This window comes from Henckelia pumila, chromosome 2 (genome assembly GCF_033568475.1).
Source record: "Henckelia pumila isolate YLH828 chromosome 2, ASM3356847v2, whole genome shotgun sequence".
NCBI lineage: Eukaryota > Viridiplantae > Streptophyta > Magnoliopsida > Lamiales > Gesneriaceae > Henckelia > Henckelia pumila.
Window position 1 is genome coordinate 15,998,494 of NC_133121.1, and position 12,060 is coordinate 16,010,553.

Below are 12,060 nucleotides of genomic sequence, written 5' to 3' on the forward strand. Positions count from 1 at the left end.
ATTATATATCTTTATGAGTTGCTGATAAATTTAAGATATACTGGTTTTGTGTAATGGATTAAACTAAGAATAAACTAAAGGGTATGCCACACGTGGCTTGGTGCTTGAAGCCTAAATGACTCCTATAAAAACTGAAGTTTCTCATTGCAATTTTCACCTCAAAATCTGCCATCTAACAGTGTTTCCATTTTGGAAATTTTTTTTGATGCATGACTAGATTCTTGGCTTTAGATTCGATCGATTGGGTGCTTTTTATTTGAACTTTACTGCTATTGAATCCATTAATCTTAATTATGATCAGTTACTTGTTTTTATGTAGTTATGAATTCACAAATGCCTTGGTCTAAGCACTCACAACTTTCTCAAAGTATTGATAGTAGTCGACGACAAATGATTAGAAGTAATTATTCTATGGAGAAGACAAGTTGGGATCCTAGAACTACAAAAGACATCCACAACGTGCTCAAAGTGTTGCCAATGATAAACAAGACATGATTAGAAGCAATGATTCTCTAGAGAAGACAAGTTTGGATCATAGAACTGAAAAAATGCATTCACAAACTTCTCAAAGCCTTGACAGTGGTGGACGACAAACTGCTAGAAAAAATGATTCTCTGGAGAAGGCAAGTTGGGATCCTAGGACTACAGAGTTATTTATTAGGATATGTGTTGAGGAACTTCAAGCTGGAAATAGGCCAGGCATCCACTTTTCTAGACTTGGTTGGGAGAAAATATTGCGTAAGTTCACAACAATTACAAATCGTAAGTATACAAGAATGCAATTAAAAAATCGTTGGGATAACATGAGAAGAGAATGGGGACACTGAAAATGACTTTTGCGAGGAGAGACTGGACTAGGATGGAATCATAAAAAGGGAACAATTGATGCAACTCCAGAGTGGTGGCAGCAAAAGATACAAGTAATTTACTCATTATTTCAAAAATAATAGATGTACAATCTGTCATATTATGATGAAAGACTATGCTTAATTATGTAATACTATTTTTACTTTGTAGGCATTGCCCGAAGCAGCCAAGTTTAGAGAAAGAGGACCTTTGTTGTTAAATGAGCAGCAAATTTTATTTTTTAGATGTTTTAGCAACTGGTGAAAGTCAATGGGCCCCTAACTCTGGATTGTTGCCACCACATTTGTAAGATGATCAAGATGATGATTCTCATGACATTGATCCAACTACTGAAACTTCTGAAATCCCACAAAATTTAACAGAAGCTGGACCAATTGGAGGATCTAAGAGGATGAATGGAGACTTTTCATCACGTATTCGTCATAAAAAATCAAAGAAGATATCAACAGCTGAGAAGATTGCTAAGTGTCTAGAGCGTATGGTTGATACAATAGAAAGTGAATCTGCATCATCTCGAGCTTCTGTTGGTACTGCACGACAATTCACTATCCAAGAATGCTTAGAGGTATTAGACAACATGTCTGAAATTGAAGAAGGTGATGACTTTGAAAAGTGAGACTCTAATTAAAAACTGCATGGGAATTCCAGAGGTCAAACCGTAAATGATTTCCATCGACATGAAGAATCCTAACGAATTGAAAGCATAAATATCGCAAACATCCCGGGATTATTTTTCCCCATCACCGCCTTTTCGGCCGAATGATCATGTGGTAAATGTGTGTGTATGGGATCAGCGAGCTGAGGCCAAGAGTCGTCCTGCCAGACACCACCCGGTGGGCTGAGAGCGGCTTGATATGTCATTGTTGCTATCAACACAGCTAGGAGGAGTAATGTGGCACGAACTTTACTAGGAGATTCGTTGAAATTTTTGAACTTGAAATACTCCAGCAATTTTCCAGAAGTAGATTGGGGACGATCACGACTTATATGTTGTTGTTCCTGTGATGAATTATGAGAAGGAACCTGTAAGATCCGGAAAATCTTCAATTATTAATTTCGGGATTAGAGATTTAAATGCCGAATATGAGAAAATATTAATTGGAATATTTATGGAAATTAAAGATTTAATTTCCGAGTTGAAAATATTTAATTTGAGAATTTACAGTTTTTGAGATTTAAATTCCGAGATTCTTAAATTAAAAGATTGAAATATGCGATTTGAATATTTATGGAATTTGAGATTTAAATTCCAAGTTTCGTGAATTAAAGAGAATTGAATTCAGAGGTGAAACTCGCGCAGAAGGCAATTTGCAAATATCGCAATTTTAAGGCCGAAATGATTTAATTTTAATCCGAAAAAATTTAATTTGAGAATTTTTAGAGTTTAGAATTTAATTCTAATATTCTTAAATTAATATGGATTGAAATTGGATTAAAAGATTGGCCGAGGACTAAATTGCAATTTCTGAAGAGTTCAGGGACTAAAGTGCAATTTGAATATATATATCTGAAATCCTACTTGATAGTCAGCAGAAAAAAACGTGTAAGGCAGTAGGAAATGGGGAAGAACATCAGCTTAGCTTCCACGCCATTTTCAGCCCTTAAAAAGCTTTGATTTTTCGATATCCGTCCGTCAGAATTCCGATTTGAACATATATTTGCGATCACCGCTCCGAGAGCTACCTTTTGGTACAAATTTTATTGAGTTCTTTCATGTTTGATATTTTGGGTTGAATATGGGATGCTATTATTTTTGAATATATATGTTCATGAGTTAGCATCGATGATGTATTCGAAGACGGAACGGAAAAAGACTATTATTCAGATTTATTGTGCATTATTGAAGTTTATTCGAAAATTATGAATTCTGAATATGTGATGGAACGTGTATGTAAATGTGGATATGTTGAGGAAGATGATGAGAATAGATTGTTATATTAGTTTGGAATTTGTTTCGGTTGTCGGTTTTTAGCCGTTGTGCCGTTGATTCGAAAATTGTCAAGCCTTTGTTCTTGTAAATTGAATGCAGCATGATTGGAGTTGGTATTGCATTTGTTTGATTGTTAATAAATTCATTTCAGAATTGATTTGATATAATGCTCGCCGACTCGGGAATTCCGTTTCGAAATTGGAAAAGAAATGATCAAGTTTGAAGAAGTTGTGAAGCTACTGTCCTTGCCTTGAATTGTCAAGAATTGGAATAGCTTTTGATATGTTGTTTTGAATGATGATTCCAGCAACTTGAAGTAGTGTCAGACTCAACATTGACAGGTATAAATAGCAGCTATCCAGATTGGATAGAGCCCTCGAGATAGCTGCTAATCTCGAGTAAAATCACATACTTATTTGCTATTGTTTGGCTATGTGTTTATGTGATTTAAATGACTTAGTTGCTTTGTTTGATTATTTGATTACATGTTCAAGATGTGTTTTTATAGCTTTTAATGCATACAGATTATGTTGCATTCATCTTGAACTCCAGCCTTAATAGCACAGAGGGCAGCCATCGCCTAGAGTGCAGATGACGTTTGGAGAGCTGTAGTGGGTGGCATGGAATATAGATTTATTTTTAGAGTCAGCTTGACTCATGGCACAGAATGTGATTTATATTCAAAGCCAGAAGACTCACTATAGTTGCACCAAAGTCAGAGGAATAAAATACTTGATGCTGCCTCGAATGGGAGTGTCGGTAGTTTGAGAGCTATTTTATTCCTCGGGATCCCAAAGAACCAAGCTTTATTGATATCAGCTTTGCTAGCCTATCCTTCAAACATGCATTGCATTTATTTTTATAGCATTAGATGAGATGCTCTTTTTATTGCATGTTTTGTTATTTATACTGGGATTTATTCTCACCGGAGTTTTCCGGCAATTGCTATGTTTTGTATGTGTGCATTGCAATAGGTGGGGCAAGAGCTGGTCAGACTTGACATGGATAGCTCGAGATAGAGTCTTAGCACGTGGTGACTCGGGTTTTTAAGCAAGAGAACATGTATTATAGCTGGTAGAACATGTGTTAGCTTGATTTACTTAGAAACATGTTGTACAATTTCATGCTTTGGACTAGTTTGTGATTCGGTAATAATAGTAAAACTAGTCTACTATGTTGGAGACTTAGTATATATGTCTATACCTGTTTTGAAATTGTTATATCATGCTTGTGGTATAGATTTGGCATGCAAATACTTCTATAGAGTTGGTTTTGACAGCAAAGAGTTTTGCTGTATTTTTTTTGGAAAACCATGCTCGCTCGATCGGGTGATAATCACCGATCGAGCGCAACCCCTTTATTTGCAAAACAGGGGAATTGAGTTTATGACTCGCTCGATCGGTTGAAGTTTCCCGATCGAGCGAGGCCATAAATGTTTGGAACCCGAGAGCAGGGTTATGAATCCCGCTCGATCGGGTGTTTTTCACCGATCGAGCGAGGCACTGTTTATTAAAAAAAATTTTTTTTTTACTTTGCTCTTGGTTTATTTATTTGATGCTTAATGAATATTTATTGTTCATTAATTGCCCTAAGTTGAGATTAGCAACCCGAGGTCCCCACAGAACCGTTGAATTTTGTTGTGATAATGTTGCTTGAATTTCTTTAACTCTTTTGCCACAAGATGCTCTAACCATTTCCTCTAGTTGATGGTCGACACTAGCACCATTTGATAGTAATACATCAAGTGGGGTGAGACCACTTTTGTTCAAGGAATTTATTTCATCTAATATCCCTTTGTAATGAAAATTCTCATCCAGCAGCAAATCAAAAACCTTGTAACAAATTTCAATTCAAGATAAGTAAGTCAAATTATATGAAAGCTCAAATCGGTCAAGGTTACTTGATGCTTGAAGATCATTGATTGAAGAGTGTTTCGACTATACAAGTTTTTGGCATCAAGATTTTTAACTCCTTACTCTATTTTATTTATTCTATCTTGAATAGAATTTTTAGGAGTTATTTTTATGGTTTATTTTATCAATTGTTTTGAGAAATTGAATTTTACAATAATCACTAGTGTTAGAGTTTGTAAAACTCTTTGATTTGTTTTTTAGTGAAGTTTTGCCCTAAGGCGCTGCAAGAGTATTTTATACTCTTGCTTAAATCATATTGAGTCTATTTATTTGGTTGCTTGTTTATTTTATTTACGCTTTAATTTTATTCCGCTGCAAATTACTTAAGATGTTATTGAAGGTGTTGTCAACACCTTGTGACAACACCTCAAACAGTTTATGTGCAACCCCCATTTTCTTACACGTTCCTACCAAAGTTCCCATCAAAACCCGTTAGGCATCATTTTATTTTAGAATTTAAACACTTTCCTATTTACTCTCATATTTTTAAAAAAATTAATACATAAAACAAACTATCTTCCATATATAGTAAATATAATTAACTAATAGATTTTTTTGAAATATTGAAAAATGAAACACACTTCACCCTGTGAAATTTTAATAGACATCTTCAACCCTAACCTTTTAAAAAATTAGCACACTCGCCCCTTCAGATGAGTGATTGTTGCGCACGTGCCCCTCATGCGACTGGAAGATTTTGATATTTTTTTTTGCACCAAATACCCCTGTGAAATATAAAAAAATGCATATTTGACCCCTGTGAAAATAATTTTTAAATATATTCAACCCATAATACACAATTTTTATTAAAATCTAATTATAAAATATTTAGCAAACACTTTTCATTTTATTAATTTTATTTTTAATTTTAAATTTAAATTTATTATGATTATATAATTATTTTCTAAAAAATATTATTATTTTATCTTTTTATCAATATTTTATTAAACTTTCTTCTTGTTTCCAATTTCTCAATTAAAAATGTATTCATAAACGAGATTTAAATAACTAAAAGTACCAAAATATTAAATCAAAATGATAATTTCATGTATATTACTTTTCAATTTAGGATTATAGATTTTTGAACCAAAATCTAAATTTTTTAAAATGCATTGCAGAATTTGCATTAAATAATAATACACAATATTTATTAAGATCTAATTATAAAATATTTTTAAAGAATTTTTAATTTTATTAATTTTAAATTTTTAATTTAAATTTTTAATTAATTTATTTTTTAAAAAATTATTACTTTATCTCGTTATCATTATTTTATCAAATCACTTCGTGTTTTCAATTTTTCCATTAAACATTATTCATAAATAAGAATTTAAATATCTAAAAATACCAAAATATTGAACGAAATGATAAGTTCATAAATGTTACCTTTTCGATTTATAATTATATAAGCATGTTATTTTTTTATTATTTATTAAAAATTATGCAATGCATATTCTCGAAAAATTTAAATTTTGGTTCAATAATATATAGTCCTAAATCGAAAAAGCAATATGTTTAAACTTATCGATTTAGTTCAATATTTGGTACTTGAAATTATTTAAATACTTGTTTATGAATGCATGTTTAATGAAAAAATTGGAAACAAGAAGAAATTTTAATAAAATAATGATAACAAGATAAAATAATAATATTTTTTAGAAAATAATTATATAATCATAATAAATTTAAATTTAAAAATAAAATTAATAAAACAAAAAGTGTTTGCTAAATATTTTATAATTAGATTTTAATAAAAATTGTGTATTATGGGTTGAATAGATTTAAAAATTATTTTCACAGGGGTCAAATATGCATTTTTTATATTTCACAGGAGTATTTGATGCAAAAAAAATATCAAAATCTTTACCCAGTCGCATGAGGGGCGCGTGCGCAACAATCACTCATCTGAAGGGGCGAGTGTGCTAATTTTTTAAAAGGTTAGGGTTGAAAATGCCTATTAAAATTTCACAGGGGAGAAGTGTGCATTTTCAATATTTCACAATGGTGTTTGGTGCAAATAACTCTTTTATTTTAGAATTTAAACACTTTCCTATTTACTCTCATATTTTTAAAAAAAATAATACATAAAACAAACTTTCCATATATAGTAAATATAATTAACTAATAGATTTTTTTTTCATAAAATCAAAAAAGGTAATAATAAAACTACTCTTCTAAACAGAAAAATCAATAATTTAATATATATTTTGTTGACAGTTTTATCAAGAATGAGAAAAATCGTCTATTACAAGATTTAATGGGAAATTCTCCCGCACCCACGCAAAAGACACAAAAATAACACAAAAAAAAAAAAAAAGCAAGATTGCTAGCAATTGAATTTGCTGCTTCAGCTTACTCAATTAGTTTCCAGTATAGTTGTAATCCTCAATAAAGAATCTGTATTGACTTGGTGAATATCCAATCCTCTGTCCATCACGCAGTCCCTCTCTTAATGCAATTAGTGCCCCAAACGAATTAACGCCAAAACCAGCATCGCGTTTGTGGCTTGCTATTCTGATCGATGTTGTGCTGTATAGAATGTTGGATGTCTTTATCTAGAAAACTTGGTCAGACGCAAATAAAAACATGAAATTATATATTAAAATTAGAGAGCACAATTAGTATCCAGCAGCATCATCCATCTTCTCATGTACTGTTTGGCCAATTGTGCCGCCTCATTTTTTTTTTTTTTAAAAAAAGGACCAAGTCCTGCATGTTTATGCCAACGAGCGGACATGTAATAATTTTAATAGCACTAAATTAAAGGCCGGCTACCTAATTCTTGCATTAAATTCTGGTTTCTGCAACCATCATCAACTAGTTTGCCTGTAATAATCCCATTTGAATTCTTGTTAATTATGTAAAAGAAAGATAGAATATCGTAAATATATATATGTATGTGCTTCAACTTTGAAAAATATATAGAAAAATGGCACTTGGAAAGATAACTTATATGTTTTACGTTGTATTATGTACACATCAAGAATATCTTCAATCAAGAAATTTTATATATTGTTTATTTAAAAATTAAAAAAATTATGAGATAAAATTCAATTTTATATATTGTTTATTTAAAATTTAAAAGATTAAACTATTTTGAATATTTCTCTCGAATTACACTGACAAATATACTATATATAAGTTCGTGTTTAAAGCTCAAATATGTTTGTTTTTATAAACATGGTTTTTTTTAAATTCTAAATAAATTATATATATATTATATATATAAAATAAATACAACCCAAAAGGCCGGAAAACAAAATAAAAATAAACAAAGAAAATATTAATGTTTAAAAATTTGTATCACAATTGAAGGATTTGTACGTATGTAGTCATTTTGTTGAAAAGTATGCATGTAATTCATTTTTTTTTGAACATTTTTTGAACATAAATATCACATTATATAGGAATTAAATGGGTTGATGGTATTACGATAATGATGCCATGTATTGTTTTTTTTTTTTTTTGGGAAATAATACAAACTTTTAAAATATGAGCCAAATTTAAAAAAACTTTATAAATAAAATTCAATTTTATAAATAATTTAAATAAATATTAAAAAATTTAAGAAACTGCTATATTTTTGCCTACTCCTCTCTAATTTCGTATATGACATGCTATACAAGTTATTCATTTAAATATATTTGTTTTATAAATATTTTTTTATCCTAACAAAATAATATATTACATAAAAAAGATAATAAACATCCCAAAATTCTGGAAACAAAATAAAAACAAACAAAACAAATTAAAAAAAAAAAACTAGTGTGTAACACCATTTTCACACTAGCAAAATTAATAAAAGTTGAAAAGAAGAAAGAAAACGAGATCACAATTATTCTTCACAAAGAGATGTAAATGTGTTTTCCAATAGGGTTATTTTTGGCATTTTATTAAAAAGTTAGTATGAAAAGCACTTATGTACAAAATACATCATCTTAAAAAAATTTCAGCTCTTAGCTTTTGATTTCAAACACTACCCATTTATGCTTTTTTTCTCATTTCATCATAATCTATAAATTTAATCAATTCTCCAAAAGCATAACCTCTTGCAAACACTCCGATCCCTTAACATTCACAAACACTCAAAAGCGCTTCTATGCATCTAGAAGCTAATAAGCACTTTGTAGAAGCTCTACCAAACACTCACTTAAGAAACATAGAAAAATAATTTTTTAAGCCACAATCTAACAATTACTTTTTTTAGTGATTGCAAACACTCTCTTATATTGCTGATTGAGAATCGATTTGAATGGAGAAATGAACGGGCTAAAAGTAAATTTTTTTATTAAAAGTATATTTTTTCTTATAAACGTATTGTTTGGTCACAATATTTGTTTTTGTTTTAAAAACACTTTTAAAAAATGTTATTTCAAAAGTTATATGTTCTGGTTTTTTGGTTTACACTTAGAAGTTTTTTGATAAATTTTTTTTAAAACTGAACTTATTTAAATATTCTTTTAATCTTATGTATTCAACTCGTCTTTAATATCTTGTTTTTTTACTAACCAAAGCTTCGATACATTTCGCAATCAAGAAATCTCTATTGGTGTAGGTGCTATTAGAGAACAATTAGCCGATCTATATTTGCGCATTATTTTAGATAATTCGTTGATATAATGGAAAGAATGTATTTGAACATCTTTTCAATTACATAAATCCAAACACGAACTATATATAAATAATAGATTTTAAGAATCGATAAAAATATTAGATTTGAAAATAAAAAGAAATATTATGTATATAATTATATTATACACACGGTTGACGGTTATACAGTATACACCATTTTTAAATTACAAAACCAGCCAAAATATATTTTAATTGAAATAAATATTTTAAAAACCTCTTCTTACAAATATTTGAGGCAGTTTTACAATTTAATAGTGAGTGTAACAACGTGTGTAAATGTAACAATTATTGTACATATAACATTTTTTTGATAAGAAATACAATTGCTTCAAGTTATGAATCAAAAAAAATTCGAAAAAATCTCATTTAAATTCTAAATTAAATTAAGTACGTATCGAAAACCGTACAAAATAATTTGGAATTGCTAGTAAATGTATTGTCAAGATATTAATTAAGCACAAACAATTGGTCCATACTTGTAAATTACATATGATATTTTGATATTTCATCGTGCAAATTCATCATGGGTTGTATCTATTGACTTTAATGATGTAAAATGTTATGTCAAGTATGCATCAACTGTCTAGTCGACAATATCGTTCATATTACTACAAGGGTAGTATCCCGATATATATTGTATCCACAATCAAAGTTTTAAAATTCGCTAGGCGTTAATCGGGCGTCAGATCAGCGCCTAACGCCTAGGCCGTTGAAAGGATTTTCGTGAAAGGATAATAAAATTTTTTTGGTATTTTTTAATGGGCTTATGATTTAAAAGACCAAAAAAATAATAATTTAATTTCTGCCTAGGGCCACTTAGGCCCACCTAGGCGCCTAGGATGCCTAGACTGACCGATTAACATTTTTTCGATGTGATCGACCGGCACCGCTAGGTCAATTTTTAGAACAGACTGTCCAAAATTATTATTATAGGTTCATTGAAAAAAAATATAAACATGACATACTTCATATATAATATAATTGTGGACCATTAAATCTATCGTGCGTGTATTTCATTTATAATAATATCTCATTAACCCGTGCTTTTATAACGTAAGAGTCGATAGTTTATATGATTTTTTTTAAAGAAAAAAAGTTTACGACTCAAACTGCACTGGCTCAATTATATAGCGACAATTATCAATTGAAGCGGAGTGATATTTAATCTTTTACTATTTAATAATTGTTAAACACCTTAAACTAACTGTTTTGTCTAAATTAATATTTAAACTAAATTACCCTTCATTAAAAAATGTAATAACATACACACCCAATTTGGAGTTTAAAATTCCTACGAGTTTTCTTGCTCTCAATCTCATTTTTCAAATTTACTTCCTTAACCATATATATTCTGATTGGATTTCATTCAAAGCAAAGACAAGACCATGGCTCGGGAGCAAGGGCGGAGCTATGTATATCTCCACAAATGTGTTATTAGCCTGGGTAGCTCAATTAAAAAATTAAAGCATTGGAGGACTTAAAATTCTAGCCCGAGTAAATTGATAATTCTGGCTCCGCCATTGGCTCGGAGACAGGTTATCCAGTTACATAATGTTGTTTGTCCAATGTCTTGCTCCAGTCTTTTGTTTTTTGAGAATTTCAAGTCATTGTTCAATGTTTTTTTCTCACGGGTTCGTTGCAATCGGTTGCCTTCCGAATTTGCTTTTTTAAAATTTTCTCTTTCTTTATTACGTCGATTGTGTCTCTATATAGAGGATTGAAGCTGTGGAAACTTCATCTTGAGGACTCATGTCTCATCTAATGGTAATTTTTTATTTTTATTCAGAGGGAGGAACACGGAAGATCTTTTGTTTGAATGTCTAATTTGAATTGCATTTGATATGGTATATAGATGTTTCCCGTTACCTCCTTAATTCTTTTGTAAAATGAGAAACAATAGTGTGTTTTTTTATGTCTCTCATTTATGATAATAATAATTAATCTTTGAATGAATATATAAGTTGGAGCATTGTATAATATGAAAATTCTTTATTTCCTCACTCTTAAATTGCACTTGCTTTTTGTTTCTTTGGTTCTGACATCTGCATGTAACCTTAGATATCTTAAGTTGGGAGAAACGGGAAAAAATAAAAATAAAAACGAAGAAAACTAATTTCTAAAAAACACTTAATAGCCAATTGGAAAAAAGTCTAATTTATCCAATTTATCCATGTCTACTATGAAACTGTCGGCATCAAAGTATATATGAAATTTTTCTATGTCATCCATGTAATTATCACTGTCTATTTCCTTTTTAATTTTTTATTATTATTTTCCAATGTTGTAGAAAGACATTGTCAAGAATTACATGGACGAAAATATAGTATTTAGTTAAAAATATTTGTACATATTTGATGTTTGATTTATTTTAGCAATTATCAAATTTTTTTGACAGTTCACAATTTGTAATATATGAGATTTCATGATTAAATAGTTGCATGTTGTGAATCATTACCCTTGACAATTTCTCTAATTTAATATTCTTTCATGTTGTAAGGCGCGCACATGTCATTCATGAATGAATTTGTTATCTTGATCAGTGTCTCACATTTAAATTTCATAGACCAATGCAACAAAATCCAAGTATTTATATTTATGTATTATGTTACACACGCAATGCGTGTGCACCGTGGCTAATAAATATTATTTTCGGACGAGGAAGTTTGTCTTCCTCGTCTGTTTTGTTTCCTCATTCCGGCAATTTGGCCTCACGCGGTG

General features: G+C 30.1%; 1 long non-coding RNA gene across 1 annotated transcript; it reads left to right on the forward strand.

Moving 5' to 3' along the window:
• Positions 1–2,499: 2,499 nt before the first annotated feature.
• Positions 2,500–3,905, forward strand: LOC140880031 (uncharacterized). The gene is made up of 3 exons (XR_012149575.1): positions 2,500–2,556; positions 2,949–3,138; positions 3,772–3,905. It is a non-coding gene; the product is annotated as an uncharacterized lncRNA (long non-coding RNA).
• Positions 3,906–12,060: the final 8,155 nt, after the last annotated feature.